The 17,328-nt window shown below is 37.2% G+C and overlaps 1 pseudogene; it reads left to right on the top strand.

The window, feature by feature from the left end:
• Positions 1-16,879, top strand: part of LOC124521187 (FACT complex subunit SSRP1-like) — a 35,307-nt pseudogene extending 18,428 nt beyond the window's left edge.
• Positions 16,880-17,328: the final 449 nt, after the last annotated feature.

Consider the following 17,328-nt stretch of genomic DNA (forward strand, 5'->3'; position numbering starts at 1 on the left):
CTGACCCCAGATCCAATCCGAGCAGGTGCAAGAACCAAGGTCCTGGAGCACAGTTAAGATTAGAGCTGAGCAGAGTGGACGAGGACAAAAGGAAACTAAGAAACGCATCTCCTTTTGGGATGCACAGTTCTTTGTGGTGGCTTCTTGTAAAAGTATGTGCCCTTCCCTGCCCCCGAATACCATGCTACCTCTGGTATTTGAGGGGTAGCGTTTGATAATATTTCATCAGGTTGTCATCTCCCCCGCACACACCTTTCTAGTTTTGACACATTTCACACAGATGTCGTACTTACTGTCTTGGGACAAGTCTGTGCACTTCATACAAACCAAGCTGTGCTAATACAAATGTCTGTAACTGATAAGGAATGAGGCATCTGGAAGATTTATTGCAGCCAAGACCAGAAAAGAGCTCTGTCCCTTCTCCTTCTCTCCCTGGAGACTGATGCCCTTTCGTCTCTCCATCGAAACACTTGTTCTTCCAAATTTTCTATATTTGCCAAAGCAAAGATAATTCTTCCAAGTGCCACATCTCTCTTTTTTGACACAACCCTTCTATTCATCTACATGGAACGTCATCATGTCTGCCAATCTCTGCTTTTGAGTAGCTTTTGAATTTATATTTTCCTTTTCTCTCACTATCACCAGCTAGAGCAGACCCTGATCACATCAAACCTGGATTATTTTAATAATTTCTTCATTTGATGTGCTAGTTCCAGCCTTTTCTCTTCCCTATTTTCCACACCCCAAGCCCTCACTGTTGGATCCGTTGGTGCGATCTCTTTACCTGTAATAATAAATCTAACCCCTCCTGTAACACTTAGGATCTGTGCCACCTTCTCCATCCAACAACCTCCTTCCCCCTTCTCACCACTCTTCTCCCTGTTTCCAATTTTGCAGTGTTTCCCCCACTTCTTCTAACCAATTTTCTCTGCTTAAAATGTCTTCTCCTTCTTCTCCAGCTATCCAAATGCTATTTATCCATCTAAGTCCATGTCAAATTATCTCCATTCTCTGAAAAATTTGGTCTCTTTAAATTCCATAGCCTTGTCAATACCACACATTTAGGAATCTAGAAGATTATGTTCCAGTTTGTGTCATTTAATTCTTGTTTTATAAGTTCAAGTTTGCTTCCTTCAACTGCTCTTGAGGGCGATGACTTTGGGATGCTATCTTAAGCGGTCTTCCCTATAGTGGGAAGACATCTTCCCCTACAGTGGGAAGAATGCAATGGCACAATATGCACACGATGGTTATTTAATATATATCTATAAAATTTGTCTGAAAACATGAAAAAAAATGACATTAAGAAGGACTCTTGGAAGGTCAGCTTGGGATTTGGAGAGGTTTAAACATTCTATACACGAGAATTAATTTGAAGACACAAGGAATGAAGCATTCTGCACCCTCTGACCTTTGGACCAGCAGCAATGCTGGCACGTTATACTCCATTTTTTGGCCCTTCTACCACAGTTCCCGGGCTGCTTAATTGGCCTGCATTCCAAGTTCATCGCTGGAATGTAAGACATCACCTACACATTTAAGTAAACAGTTAACTCTGACCTCTTGCTTTACCAAGTGGAACAGTGGTTTCAAACATGGGACCCTACATCTCTGCCACATCCTTTGTCACTGTGTGATCCCCTCACATCTCAGTGTTAAATTCTCTTTCTCTTCCCCTGAAAATGATGCTAAAGCAAGACGGGGGTAAAATCAGAGTCCAGGGGAAAAGAAGAATGAAGTAAATTTGATTTTAAACTGAGAAGCAGTTTTCATTTTAAATAACTTGCATACATGGAACCTTCAGTTAAAAAAAGTAATATGATTTTTATTAAGCACCAAAGAAGCAGCGAGCCTGGGTGAAGTTGTATCTAGCTGGGGATTTGCTCAGCAGTTGGATAATCTGATTAGTAAATACTATAACAAGGTTAGAGAGTATACCCAGAATATGAAAATTTATTAAATAACCAAGAGTGAAAACTCTCTTCACTTAGATCTTCCATATTGCATCTTCAGGGTCTATAGCAGAACTTTTTAAGGATTTTTTATAAAATAAAAAAAAAAGGAAAGGAAAGTTGATTTTAGACTATTTAAATAACACCAGGACTGGGTTCAAGGAAAACTGAACTGACATGCATTATCTCCGTACAGAAGTAGCACCTGGGAGTAATCAATTAATTCGGAATAAGAGCATCTCATTTGTATTATTCTTTTTTTTTTTTTAACACATGTGGTTTAGAATTTCAATACTCAAACCATAACAGGCTGAAAATACCAAGTTGGCTCCCCAAATCTATGTTAGACAAGGTTAACCTTCAATAACATGCTGACTAATCTCACTCACCCTAAACATATTATTTTTGGATTTGACTTAAATAGCTAAGTTACCACTTTATCTCTCTCTTTGTCCAAGCCAATCTCTTCCCTCCCTCCGCTTTACAGTACCGTCTTTTCTTCTTGCTCAATATTATCAAACCAAACCACAAATCTAATTAAGCTGTCTTGATGGCCAAAATCTCTGCTCCTGGAGAAATGCATCATGCAGCACATGTAGGTAAGTGAATTAAAAAAGCATCCAGGCAGGTATCTGGTGAATGTCTCAGTTCATCCTTGCATAATAAACTATCTTCTCCTGCTCATTCATTTGTCAGTCACAGTAACTAAGGATTATTATTTGCTGAACGTACGTGACACCAGCAATTTGCAAAGTCTGTTGGCAAGAAAATCAGGTTAGAATGACAGAGTGAGAAATTAAGCAGAAGCCTGATGTAATTAGCTACAACAATCAGTGCTCTAATTTCTGATTTATTGTTTCCTGTTTTCCTGCTGCACTCCACTCTGTGTATACTGTATGCGCTTCATATAGGTCAAACAATTGCCTTATCAGTCCTGGCAAAGCGAGGGGTCAGAGTTAACAATATTTATTTAAACATGCAGGATGCTTCCCACTGCAATTAGGAAATAACTATTACTAATAGGTCCTTGGCACTACTTCCTCATTTATACAATTTTTTGGGGGGAAAAAAAAGAAACAGAAACAAGAAAGAATTGGGATTTATTTCTTACATATGCACGAGAGTTGGCTTAGCTCTCCTTGTAAAAGAATTTTCCTTACTTTCAAAAAAATCTATGCTTCTAAATGAGGCAAACAAATCATTATTGTTATAGCTGAATATTCTTTTAGGGGAAAAGTATCCTTCCTGATAATTAATACAGTTGCATTTTCAAATCTCTGTTAAAAGGTTTTTGTAGACCCCAGCCCCCCTGGTAAACTCTCTGGAGGATGTCTTTGCTTTCCATCATTTGGCCACAAACTTAAAATGGAATTAGTCATCCTTTTCATAGTTTAAGAAAGCATTCTTTAAAACTGCATGTAGGATCTATTTCGAAGAGGAAAACCATGAGCATGTTTAAACCCCAAGAAGAATTTTTAAAAAGAAACCTCTGAAATAGAACAATGAACTCCTCTAAGATAGAAATAGCACTATGCTTGACTCAAAATAATGTTTACAACCTGAAAATATAAGTCAAGGTAGTATAAATTCAAATGAAATTTTTATCACTAGCCGGTAAGGGACAATTTTATAGGCCCTTCCTTTTGAAAAACAAAGGAACTGGATATGATGAGATAAATACTTTTGCTTTTATTCTTTTTAAAAAAAAAATTGAAAAACTTTTTATTTTAATTTCAGTTCGTTAACATGGAGTGCTATCGTAGTTTCAGGGGTACTGTATGGTGACTCAACGATTCCATATGTTTTTATTCTTTCAGTTTCAAAAATTTACATATCAAATGCTCTCAGAACACTATATACCTACAGTAAGAGGAAGCGGAACATCTTTAGAAGGCCTTCAGGGAGTCCTCCACAGCCTGCAAAGCAATGTGGACATTAAAAGACTACATCGAGTATCAGGAGACCTGGATTTTTATCCAGGCCATTTCTCTCATTAACTATTGGTCTTGAGCAAGTCGTTTGCCCTCTCTAGATCTCATGTTCCTCCTAGATTAAATTAGAAGTTTAGATTTGATCTTTAAATCTTCTTTATAACAAAAATTAGTGTATATCAAGCATTTATGTTCTGTGTCAGGCACTATACTAAATATTTCAGAAGCCCTATGTCTTTTTTTTTTTTTGCTATTAATACAACTAAATTAGAAACATTTCAAATTCCAATTAAATTAAAATTTAAAACATTGGGGCGCCTGGGTGGCGCAGTCGGTTAAGCGTCCGACTTCAGCCAGGTCACGATCTCGCGGTCCGGGAGTTCGAGCCCCGCGTCAGGCTCTGGGCTGATGGCTCAGAGCCTAGAGCCTGTTTCCGATTCTGTGTCTCCCTCTCTCTCTGCCCCTCCCCCGTTCATGCTCTGTCTCTCTCTGTCCCAAAAATAAAAATAAACGTTGAAAAAAAAAATTTAAAACATTATAATGGACAAAAGAGGGGCATTATGTACTTGCAAAACACATGAGGAGAACAATTGTCTATTATACTTGCCCTTTTTTCTGTTCTTCCCATTGTTCTGTCTCTCCTGATGCTCCCCGATTCCTTATTTGTCATTTCCTTTTCATTTAAAGAACTTCCTTTAGCCATTCTTGAAGGGTAGGTCTGCTTGGGACCATTTTTTTTTTTAGTGTCCATTCATATGAGAATGTCTGGATTTCCTCTTCATCCCTAAAGGATAGTTTTCCTGGATATACATTTTACTGTTGACTGTTCTTTTCTTACAAGTTGAAAGACATTCCATGTCCTTTAATTCTCCCAGCAGTCTATGAACTAGGAACTCATTATCTCTGCTTTACAGATGAGGAAACTGAGACTGTGAAATTCAGTGGCTTGTCTGAGGTTATTCAGCTGGAATGAGACCCAGGGATCATTTCAAACCTATAATTAATACAAGTTAATTTGTGCTCATAACCCAAGTGCTTAACCTTTTTGTTCTACGGTCTTACATCTTAAGCTCTTAACATATTAATACTGTAATCAAACATACATACAGATCCATGGAAATAAACACTGTAGTATACCTTAAACAAAAATGCAAAAATCCACAAGGTTCTACTGAAATAAGATGGATTACCTTAACATATGAGTATCCAATTGTACTTGTATCTAAGAATAGTTAAGTGAAAATGTCAATAAAGATTTCCAAAATCAGCATGGAATCAATCACTAAATCATTGCTGATTACATACTGTGTTCTTAATTCAGAATTTTATTCTATAGAATGCTATAGACCTCTAAAATGCATGCTTTTCTCCCAAGAGGTTAATAATTCAGTTGGGGTTATAATCCATGTTATATATCCATTTATGATAAAAATTGAGGTGCACATACAAGCTGAAGGAAGTCATCTGAAGAAAGGATTTCAAGTCTCAGAGCAAGAACAGTCAGTGCATATTCATGGATGAGGTAGATGAATATAATCTACATTAATGCAAGTGGGGAGAAAGAGATTTACTGGAAAAAAAACTGGCAGAAAGATGTTAGCTAAGGGATTGAATAGAGACAAGAATCTTTAAGAAAGTCTAATGTAATAGTGCTCAGGATAGAAGAATAGGTGTGTGTGTGTGTGTGTGTGTGTGTGTGTGTGTGTGTCCCAGAACCCTGTGACACTGTGTGTGTGTAGAGAGGAAAAGTAGGGAGAGAAGGGACCTCATATTGAAAGAAGTTACTTAGGCATTATTACAATGTTCTACTTATAATGGCTAAAACCCGAAATGAAAAGTGCCAGGAGGAAAAGAGAGGGAAGACACATGTGAGAAATGTTTTTAAATTTGAAAAGATTTTTATTTGTTCACTCAATTATTCATGTGATTAACCTTTCTTAAAATGTTCTTTTTAATTTTTTAAAAATATTTATTTATTTATTTTGGGACACAGAAAGCGAGCACAAGTGGTGAGGGAAGGTGAGGGAGAAAGAGGAAAGAAAATCCCAAGCAGGTTCCCCACTGTAAGTATGGAGCCATAGGTGGGGCTCCATCTCATGAACCGTGAGATTATGACCAGAGCCCAAATCAAGAGTCAGGTGCTCAACTGACTGAGCCACCCAGGTGCCCTGTAGGCTAAGTTTTGAGGGATAAATAGGTAGTATCCAAATGAAATACCAAAGTAAGGGTATTCCAAGGCATAAGATAAGCATGCTCTAAAGTGAGATATACCATTGCATGTTTGGGATTCTGAAAGAAGTTTGGAAAGGTGAAGTATGAGGTGCTAGAATATAGAATGGGAGACCTACCACTAGAAAAGAAAACTGGGACAAAATCTTAAAGAGTCTGTTATATCTTCATCTGAAGATAATAGGCAACAATGAATGGACAGTTGGGTTGCTTCCATATCTTGGCTATTGTAAATAATTCTGTAATAAACATAGGGGCGCATGTATCTTTTCAAATCAGTGTTTTTAATTTCTTTGGGTAAATGTCCAGTAGTGGAATTACTGGATCACATAGTAATTCTATTTTTAAGTTTTTGAGGAGCCTCCAGATTGTTTTCCACAGTGGATGCACCAATTTACATTCCCACTAACATTACTCAAGTGTTCCTTTTTCTCCACATCCTCACCAGAGAAACAAAAATACCATATCATTCCACTCATGTGGAATTTCAGATATAAAACAAATGAATAAAGAGAAGGGGAGACACACAAAAAAATACAATTGTTTTTGAATTTTATTTGAGAGAGAGAGAGAGAGAGAGTGCAAGCAGGGGAGGGGGAAGAGGGTCAGAGAGAGAGAGAGAGAGAGAGAATCCTAAGCAGACTCCACACTCAGCACGGATGCCAACTCGAGGCTTGATTCCAAGACACCACGATCATGACCTGAGCCAACATCAAGAGTTGGTTGCTCAATCATCTGATCCACCCAGGTGTCCCCCAAAACATACTCTTAAATACAGAAAACTAACTGGCAGTTGCCAAAGGGGAGATGGGTGGGAGGATGGGTGAAATAGATAAAGGAGATAGAGTACACTTATTTTGATGAGCACTGAGTAATGTATAGAATTGTTGAATCATCATATTGTACACCTGAAACTAAGATAACATTATATGTTAGTTATATTTCAATTGTTAAAAAGAAAGAGAAAGAAGAAAAAATAAAATGAACAATGAACATGATTGGATTTGAATCTGGGAAACCCAGATATTCAGTGTATACGATTATGTCAGCTGCAAGCAAAGGTAGTTTTATTTTTTACTTCCCAATCTGTATACCTTTTATTTTCCTTTCTTGTCTTATTGCAATAGCTAGAACTTCCAATAGGATAGTTAAAAAGAAGTAATGAGAGGAGATCTCCTTGCCTTGTTCTTGATAACTAGTGAATACGCTTCAAGTTTCTCATTATGTTAGCTGTAGGGATTTTTTGTTGTTTGTTTGGGGCGGGGTGGGGGGGTTGTTTGTTTTTTATAGATATTTCTTATCAAGTTGAGGAAATTCTCATCTATTCCTAGCTTACTAAAATTATTGATCATGAATTGGTGTTGGATTTTGTCAAGTGCTTTTTCTGCACCTACTAATATGATCATGTGGGTTTTTTTTATAGAAAGTTGATGCAATGGATTACATAAACTGATTTTTTATTTATTTTTTTAACGTTTATTTCTTTTTGAGACAGAGAGACAGAGGATGAATGGGGGAGGGTCAGAGAGAGAGGGAGACACAGAATCGGAAACAGGCTCCAGGCTCTGAGCTGTCAGCACAGAGCCCGACACGGGGCTCGAACTCATGGACCATGAGATCATGACCTCAGCTGAAGTTGGACGCTTAACCGACTGAGCCACCCAGGCACCCCTACATAAACTGATTTTTGAATGTTGAGTCAGGTTTGTATACCTGGGATAAATGTCATTTGGTTATGGTGTATAATTCTTTTTATACATTGTTGAATTCTACTTGCTATTATTTCGTTGAGAATTTTTACATCTATGCTCAAAGAGAAATTATTTCTCCTAATGCCTTTGTCTGATTTTGGTATTAGAGTAATGCTAGCATCATAGAATGAGTTAGAAAGTATTCTTTCTGCTTCTGTCCTCTGAAAGACATTGTCAATAACTGATACATTTTCTTCCTAAAAAGTGAAGTGGAATTGGAAAGTGAATCTGTCTAGACCCCACCTTTCTATTTGAGGAGGTTATTAATTTTTGACTCAAATTATTTAATAAATATAGGCTTATTCAGTTGGTCTATTCTTTCTCGTGTGACTTTTGGTATTTTATGTTTTTCAAGGAATTTCATCTAGATTATCAGTTTACGGGCATAGAGTTAATTCATAGCACATCTTGATTAGCCATTTAATGTCCAAGGGATCTGTAGTGATATCCTTTCTTTTATTTCACATATTAGTAATTTATATTGTCTCTCTCTCTCTTTTTTTTTTCTTACTTAGCCTGGCTACAAGACTATTGATTTTATGTATCTTTCAAAGAACAAGTATACGATTTTGTTGATTGATTTCCTATTTCCAATTTCATTGATATCTGCTTATTGTTTCTTTTCTTATGCTTACTCTGAATTTAATTTGCTCTTATTTTTTTTTAAGTTTCTAAGGAAGAGACTTAGTTTACCTATTTTAGATATTTCTTCTTTTCTAATATATTCATTTAATGTTATAAATTTCTCTCTATGGACTGTTATTGCTACATCCTACAAACTTGGTTGTGTTTTCATTTTTATTTAGTTGAAAATATTTTTAAATTTCTCTTGGGATTTCTTTGATCCATGCTTTATTTAGAAGTGTGCTCTTTAAACTCATGTATTTTGAGATTTCCTACTCATCTTTCTGTTATTGACCGCTAGTTTAATTCCATTGTGATCTGAGAGCAGACATTGTATGATTTCTATTTTTTCAAATCTGCTATGGTGTGTTTATGGCCCAGAATGTGGTTTGCCTTGGTTGCATGTTTCATGTGAGCTTAAGAAGCATGTCTATTGTGTTTGATGAAGTAGTCTGTGGATGTCCATTATAGCCAGTTGAACAATGGTGTTGCTGAGTTCAACTATATCCTTATAGATTTTCTGCCTCTTTTATCTGATCATTTCTGATAGAGGGATACTGAAGTCTCCAACTCTGATGTGGTCTCATCTATTTCTCCTTGCACTTCTGCCTCATGTAGTTTGTTGCTCCAACGTTAGGCACCTACATGTTAAAAATCATTATCTTCCTGGAGAATTGATCCCTTTATCATTCTTTAATGACCTTTTTTATTGCTGATCATTTTCCCTGCTTTGAAATTTTCTCTGTGTGTAATTAATATAGCTACTGCTTTTTTTTTTAGAGTTATCATGGTATATATTTCTTCATCCATTTATTTTTAGTCTATATGTGTCTTTATATATATATAGTGGGCTTCTTATACACAACACATATTTGAATCTTGTTTTTTGATCTACTGTAACAATCTCCATCTTTTAATTGTCCAATTTAAACCATTGGTGCTTGAGATGATTATTGATATAGTTGGATTAATATCTATCATATTTATTACTGTTTTCTATTTGTTGTCCCTGTTCTTTTTTGCTTTTCTGTCTTATACTCTTTTTCTGCCTTTGATTTGAACATTTTATATAACTCCAATTTCTCTTCTTTGTTAATGTACAAATTATACTATTTCTTAAAACTTTTTGTAGTGGTTGTTCTGGAATTTATACTACATATTTATTATAAATCTAAGAACACTTTCTAATAACACTATACCACTTCATGGTAGTGTGAGTAACTTATAATAATAAAATAATCTTAGTTCCTCTCTCCCATGCCTTGAATCATTGTTGTCATTCATTTAACTTATTATAGCATACATAAGCATATGTATAAATATATATACACATGTAAGATGCATACATAAGCACACATAATCAAATAGGTTGTTTGTGAAAGAAAAGAAACATATGATCATCTCAATAGACACAAAAGAAGTAATTAACAAAATTCTACATCCATTTATGATAAAAACATTTAATAAGTTAGACACGGAAGGAGCATTGCAACATAATAAAGGCCATATATGACAAGCCTATAGTTAACATCATACTTAATGGTAAACGGTTAAAAGCTTTTCCTCTGATAGGGAACAAGAGAAGGATTCCCACTCTCACCACTTCTACTCAACATAGTGCTGGAGATCCTTGCTAGAAAAATCAGATAAAATAATAATAATAATAAATTAATAATAATAATAGACATCAGAATTAGAAAGGAAGAAATGAAGCTGTTCTATTTGGAGATGACATAATTTTATGTATAAAAAATCCTAAAGACTCAACTAAAAAACTGTTGGAACTAATCAATGAATTCAGTGAAATTGCAAGATACAAAATTAACACACAAAAATTAGTAGTGTTTCTACACACTAACAACTAATTTTCTGAAAAAGAAACAAAAACAATTGATTCCATCCAGAATAACATCAAAAACAATAAAATAATTAGGAATAAATTTAACTGAGAAGATGAAAGATCTCTACTCTGAAAACTACAAGCCACTGATGAAAGAAATTGAAAGAGACACAAATAAATGGAAAGGTATCCCATGTTCATGCATCGGAAGAAATAATATTGAATGTTGCTAAAATACCATCTATAGGTTTAATGCAATCCTTATCAAGATTCCAGTGGCATTTCTTACAGAAATTAAAAAAAAATGCTACTAAAATTTATATGGAACCACAGAAGACCCTGGAGAGCAAAAGAAGTCCCGAGGAAGAACAATGCAGGAGGCATCACACTTCCTGATTTCAAGCTATATTATAAACCTATAGTAATTAAAACAGTACATTACTGGCACAAAAGCAGACAAATAGACCAATAGGGCAGAATCAAAATCCCAGAAACAAATCCAAGCACATACAGTTAACCAATATTTAATAAGAGAGCCAAGAATACTCAATGGAGAAAAAAACAGTGTCTTTAATAAATGGTGTTGGGAGAATTGTATATTCACATGTAGAAGAATGAAAGTAAAAAATTAACTCAAAACTGATGATTAAAGGCTTAAATGTATACCTGAAACCATTAAACTCATAGAAAAAACAAGAAAAAAATCTCCTTGACAGGATCTTGGTAATATTTTTTTGGAAATCACACATAAAGCAAAGGCAACAAAATCAAAATAAACAAGTGGGGTTATACCACACTAAAAATCTTCTGCACAGCAAAAGAAACCATCAACAGAGTAAGAAGACAACCCTTGGGGGGTGCCTGGGTGGCTGAGTCGGTTAAGCGTCCGACTTCGGCTCAGGTCATGATCTCTCTGTCCGTGGGTTCAAGCCCCGCGTCGGGCTCTGTGCTGACAGCTCAGAGCCTGGAGCCTGTTTCAGATTCTGTGTCTCCCTCTTTCTCTGACCCACCCCTGTTCATGCTCTCTCTCTGTCTCAAAAATAAATGTTAAAAAAAATTAAAAAAAAAAAAAAGAAGACAACCCTTGGAATAAGAAAAATATATCTGCAAATCATGTATCTAATAAGGGGTTAATATCCAAAATATACAAAGAACTCCTACAACTCAATAGCAAAAATAATAACAATAACAATAATAATAATCCAATTCAAAAAGGGCAAAGGACCTGAATAGATATTTTTCAAAGAAAATATATGAATGGCCAACAGGTACATGAAAAGATGTTCAACAATCACTTGTCATTAAGAAAATGCAAATTAAAACCACAGTGAGATATCACCACCTGCCCCTTAGAATGGTCATCATAAAAAAGACAAGAGAAAACAAATGCTGGTGTAATTGTGGAGAAAAAGAAACTCCTTTGCATTGTTGGTGGGATTGTAAATTGTCACGGCCATGATGGAAAAACAGTATGGGGATACTCAAAAAACTAAGAATAGAACTACCATATGGTCCAGCAACTCCACTTCTGGGAATGTATCTAAAGGAAACTAAAACACTAACTTGAAAAGATACCTGCACCCCCCCTCCCCGCCACAACGTTCATAGCAGCATTATTGACAATAGTCAAGACATGGTAATAACCTAAGTGTCTATCAATAGGTGAATGGATAAATGTGGCATATATATACGGCATAAAAAATGAGAAAAATCCAACCATCTGCAACAACATGGATGGATCTGAAGGGCATTATAAAATAAGTCAGGGAAAGACAACTACTATATGATCTCACTTATATGTGGAATCTAAACACAAATCAAAATAAAAGAAAACAAAGCAAAAAACACCAAACTCCTAGAAAAAGACATCATATTTGTGGTTACCAGAGGTAGAGGGTGGAGGGGGGTAGGTGGAGGAATGTAGTCAAAACATACAAACTTCCAGTGATAAGAGATAAGTTCTAGGGTTGCAATGTACAACATGATGACTAGAGTTAATATTGCTGTATGATATCTAGGAAAATTGTTAATGCAGTTGATCCTAAGGGTCCTCATCACAAGGAGGATTTATTTTCTTTTTATTGTATCTATATGAAATGATGGATATTGACAAAACCTATTGTGTTAATCATTTCACAGCATGTGTAAATCAAATCATCATGCTACACACCTTAAACTTACACGGTGATGTTTATCAAATTGTTTCTCAATTAAATGCATTGTTACTAGTATTGTTTTGAACAAACTGTTATCTGTGATATCAATTAAGGATAAGAAAATTTTAAGTTTTGGGACACCTGGGTGGCTCAGTCAGTTAAGCGTCTGACTTCGGCTCAGGTCATGATCTTACATTTCGTGAGTTTGAGCCCTGCATCGGTCTCTGTGCTGACAGCTCAGAGCTTGGAGCCTGCTTCTGATTTCTGTGTGTCTCTCTCTGCCCCTCCCCTGCTCATGCTTTGTCTCTCTCTGTCTCTCAAAAATGAAGAAATGTTAAAAAAAAAAAGGAAATATAAAGTTTTTAACTTTATCTTTATTATTTATTCTTCAGTGCTCTTCCCTTCTTTATGTAGATCTGAGTTTCTGACCTATATTGTTTCCCTCTTCTGTAAAGCACTTCTTTTACCATTTTTTGCAAGGCAATGCTACGGGCAACAAATTCTCTTAATTTTTGTTTATGTGAGAAAGGCTTTAGTTTGCCCTCCCTTTTGAAGAATAACTTTTCAGGGTACATAATTCTAGTTGGTGTTTTTGTTTTGTTTTGTTTTCTCTCAACACTAAATATTTCACTCCACTCCCTTCTCACTTGGATGGTTCTTGAGCAGTTGGATGTAATTCACATCTTTGTTCCTCTTTAGTCAGAGTGTTTCTTCCCTTTGCCTTCTTTCAGGATATTATTTTTATCTTTGATTTTCTGTAGTTTAAAAATATCTGCCTGGTATAGGTTTTTTTGGTTTTGTTTTGTTTTTTTTTTTTTTTTTTATATTTATCCTGTTTGGTGTTCTCTGAACTTTCTGGATCTACGGCTTGGTGTCTGACATTAACTTAGGGAAATTCTCCATCATTGTTGATTCAAATATTTATATGCTCCTTTCTCGTTTTCTTTCCCTTGTGGAATTCCCATTACACGTATGTCACACCTTTTGTAGTTGTCCCTCGGTCTTTGATATTCTGTTCTTTTCCTTCAGTCTCTGTCTCATTGCTTTTCAGTTTGGGAGGTTCCTATGGACATATCCTCAAGCTCAGGGATTTTTTTCTTCAGTCCTTTCCAGTCTACTAATTAGCCCATTAAAGGCATTCTTCATTTCTGTTATAGTGTGTTTTTTGGTTGTTGTTGTCATTGTTGTTGTTATCTCTAGCATTTTTCTTTGGTTCTTTTTAGGATTTCCATCTCTCTGCTTACAACCGCTATTTGTTCTTGTATGCTGTCTACTCTATCCATTAGAGCTCTTAACATATGAATCATAGTTTTTTAAATTCCTGGTATGATAAATTCAACAGTCCTGCCATGTCTGGTTCTGACACTTGTTCTATCTTTTCAAATTGTGGGGGTGGGGGTGGAGGGGCCTTTTGGTATACTGTGTAATTTTTTCTCAAGAGCCACATGTGAGGTACTTGGGTAAAAGGAGTTGCTGTAAATAGGTCTTTAGTAATGTGGTGGTGAGATGTGGGGAAAGAGAAAGTGTTCTGTAGTCATGAGATTAGGTCTCGGACTTTTAATAAGCCTATACCCCTGGACTATGAAGTTCAGAAGTATTTCTTAGTTTTTTTCCTCCATCCTTCAGTGGTAAAGGATGGCTAGAGTGGGTTGGAGTTGGATATTCCCTTCTTCCACATGGAAAGCTAGAGCGACCGGAATTTGGTTTTTCCCTCCCTCTAAGACAGTTAGGCTCCAATAATACCTGGTTCACATGGCAATTTCCACACATGAGCCTCTGTTCCTGTGAGCTATGACTTTCTATATTCGCCTGTCTGTCTCTCCTATCTTGAGGGCCCTGTGTTCTCATTTCTCCTTTGGATCCTAGAAGAGTTGTTGATTTTTCTGTCTGTTCAGCATTTTACTTGTTATTAGGATAGAGTGGCAACTTCCAAGCTCTTTACATGTGGAACCAGAAACAGGAAGCCCTTAGATTTTTTTTTATGTGAATGATAGGGTAAACATTGATGTCATTTATAGAAACAATCTTTGTTATTACTGAGGTATTGTTGACGTGTATATAGGCATAGCTGGGACATAAACCTATACACAATCCATATGAAGCTGTTCTATGAAAGGCATACATTCCTTAATTCTTTCATTTACTCCACAAATATCTACTGAGTGCAACAAGTAAGACAAATCTTTGTTCTCGTGGCAGAAAGTCAGGAGTTCAAGGTACCTATCAGAAGTGAAAGGCTCTATGAATGGTAATTGGCTACAGTTGAGGCTCCTGGGTGTGATACTTAAGAATAGCAAGACAGGCAAAGTGGACAACATCCAGGCTGGAGCGTTAATGGAAGGTCATCTGGTACAATGTAGTTCTGGATCATGGACTTAAATTACTCAAAAAGAACAGCCACATCTACAAGTATGATGGCATATGAGAATCTGGATTTAGGGAACTCTGATTTCTTCGAAACTCACTGTTGCCTCGAACTAATGGAGGAGGTCCTATTTATGAAGGGCAGAAGCTGAGGGATGGTGAAGTTTCGTGGACTGCTGCCTTCCTTTGACATTGATGGCCGTCTGCTTTTTGAAATATTCCTCAGCAACATGTCTCAGTGCACCACAGGCAAGAATGAGGTGACACCAGAATTCCACCGGAATGTTGATGTCAAAATCTCTCTCACGGAGGTGCACTTCTGTGGGTCTCCCACCCTAGAGGGTGACGTGGACCTGATTGAGGCCTTTGCCCGATACACGCTAAGATGTACATAATCCTGGAGGCATTGAAGATACATCTTCCAGAAGCTGCAATGTGTGACTTCTCTTGATCGGGAGAACATTTGGATCTACCCCAACCTTCTGCACTTGCACAGCAAGTTCTTTGACTATAAGATCCCCTACACCATGACACTTAATCTCTTTTCGCTACTCTACAATGACCAGCACCAGAGGCTTTTTGTGATTAGCCTGAATCTGCCCATCAGGCAAGATCAAACCCAATGCCACTTCCTGATCCTTCTTTTCCCCAAGAACAAGGACATTTTCTTGACTCCTATTACGAATAAGGAAGAGATGAAGAAGCCCTTTGATAGGCAGATCACCAAGAACATGTCAAGATGCCTCCAAGAGATGTTAATTGGGTTATGAAAACACTGGTCAACCACAAGTTTCCAGGCAACTTCCAAGGGCGCTCGGGGGCTCGGTGCATGTGCATCATCTGCTCCTGTAAGGCAGGCTCAAGACTATTGCATCTGCCGGAGCAAGGTTTATCTACGTTCATAAGCCACCCGTGTACATCTGCTTTGACAAGATCTTCTTTGTCAACTTTGCCTGTGGCTTCACCCCCATTGCTCCTTTGACTTTGATATTGAGACCAAGCAGGGCACCTTCAGAAGCATCAAGAAGCAGGTGCATGGGAACCTGATTTTGTTAATGCAAAAAGTTCAACATCAAAAATGAAATATTGGAAGAGAGGGTAAACCAAAACTACAGCGAATAGGGCTCAAACTGCGATGAAGAGGAGCGCCACGCCCACTTGGACTTGATAAAAGGATACCTACTTAGAGAATGCCATCAACAGTAGAGATGACTCAAGAGAAGGAACGAATAAGTCATTCAGCTCAGGAGAGGAAGAAGAAATGGCAGAAAGATTTGACAACAAGCCCTCTGCCAGTTCCTCCAATAATGAGGACCACAGTGCCTGGAGTGAGAAGAAGAGGAAACACCTCAAAAAGACCAAGAATCATAAAGGTTGCGGAAGCCTTTGGAGAAGGGAAAAGACCTCAGTGCCCCCCAAAAGGCGTATGTATGCATAGATGCTGTGGCTCGATCCTGAGTGAGAAAAGATCAAGTCAGACAGTCTTAACATTAGTATTATGAAACTTTCCAAGAAGGCAAACGAGACCTGGAGGGGAATGTCCAAAGAGAAGAAAGACAAGTGGGATTGCAAGGCTGAGGATACCAGAGGGAATATGACAAAGCCATGAGAGAACATAAAGGGGTCCATGGTGAGTCTTCTAAGAGAGACAAGTCAAAGAAAAAGAAAAGAAAACTAAATGTGGGAAAGAAATCAATGCCTTCTAGGAGCTCATTATCCAAGTCATTCTCAAGGCAGCTAAGTGAGGCCTTCAAGAAAATAGTCTGTGTCCTGTGAAGATAACTTTTCAGGAAAGAACAAAAGCAAAAAAAAGAAGACAAGCAGGAAAGGACTCTGAAGAAGAGGAACTAGCCAGTACTTCCCCAGCTCAGAGGATTGCATGACAGGATCTGATAAGCAGAGAGGAGGGAAATATTCTTTCCTTGTACTTGTCCTGTCACCCCTTAGTCTCTCCATCCATGTTTCAGTACCAGTTTCTCCTTGTGTGAAATGTCATCCTCAGGTTATGTGCCATCCAAACAAGTTCTCCTGATGATATACCCTTCCTTGGGGAAGCAGGAGAGGTGTCTTATCTGCTACTTCTCAGGGATGACTCTATAACTTGGGAGAGCTTGGGTCAGAGGCAGGGTAATGCAGGATCAAAATCCTCCTAATTTCCAACCTTTAGGATATATGCTTCTTGTTCAGGTCAAGTTGCTATAGCAGGGGTCATGTGAGGTTGGGCCTGTCGCTTCTAACTGGGGCCTATTTCTACTTTTATTTTGTATTTCTGGTCTGTGAAAATCAACATTCAATAGAGGGAACTGACTTCGGGGAAGAAAGAGAAGGAAGGGGTGATCAATTTTACCAAATACTACTGATTGGTAGAGAAAGACAATGGCAAATGGAGGTTAATGATCACCTTGACAAAAGCAGATTCATGAGCTTTGAGGTAATACATCTAGGGATTTAAAATCAGCCTCCACCAGTTAATAGCTTATG

The sequence above is a fragment of the Lynx rufus genome, unplaced genomic scaffold, assembly GCF_022079265.1.
Source record: "Lynx rufus isolate CCGP_SWC_20201006 ecotype Redwood Valley unplaced genomic scaffold, mLynRuf1.p SCAF_3, whole genome shotgun sequence".
Lineage (NCBI taxonomy): Eukaryota > Metazoa > Chordata > Mammalia > Carnivora > Felidae > Lynx > Lynx rufus.